Below are 324 nucleotides of genomic sequence, written 5' to 3' on the forward strand. Positions count from 1 at the left end.
GAGGAACTTACAACTCTTCATTACGGAATGAAATATTTATAAAGCGAACGATCTATATCAGTTTGAGTCATGCCTTTCGTGCTATATAATAATCCCTTGCTTGTTTCTTGGGGCAACGCGGAGGTTATTCAGTAAGTCTAGCGGAGATGACTGACATTATAGTTACCACATGGCGTTCTTATTTCTGTGTATTTATTTGTGTACTTTATAATACTTACAACCATTTCTTATTATTTTAAGAGAAGTTTGTCGTATGTATATATAGATCTCACATTAAACCAAAATGTCATCTTAAATAAATATAGGTCAATGAATATAGACTAC

The sequence above is a fragment of the Penaeus monodon genome, chromosome 25 (assembly GCF_015228065.2).
Source record: "Penaeus monodon isolate SGIC_2016 chromosome 25, NSTDA_Pmon_1, whole genome shotgun sequence".
Classification (NCBI taxonomy): Eukaryota; Metazoa; Arthropoda; class Malacostraca; order Decapoda; family Penaeidae; genus Penaeus; species Penaeus monodon.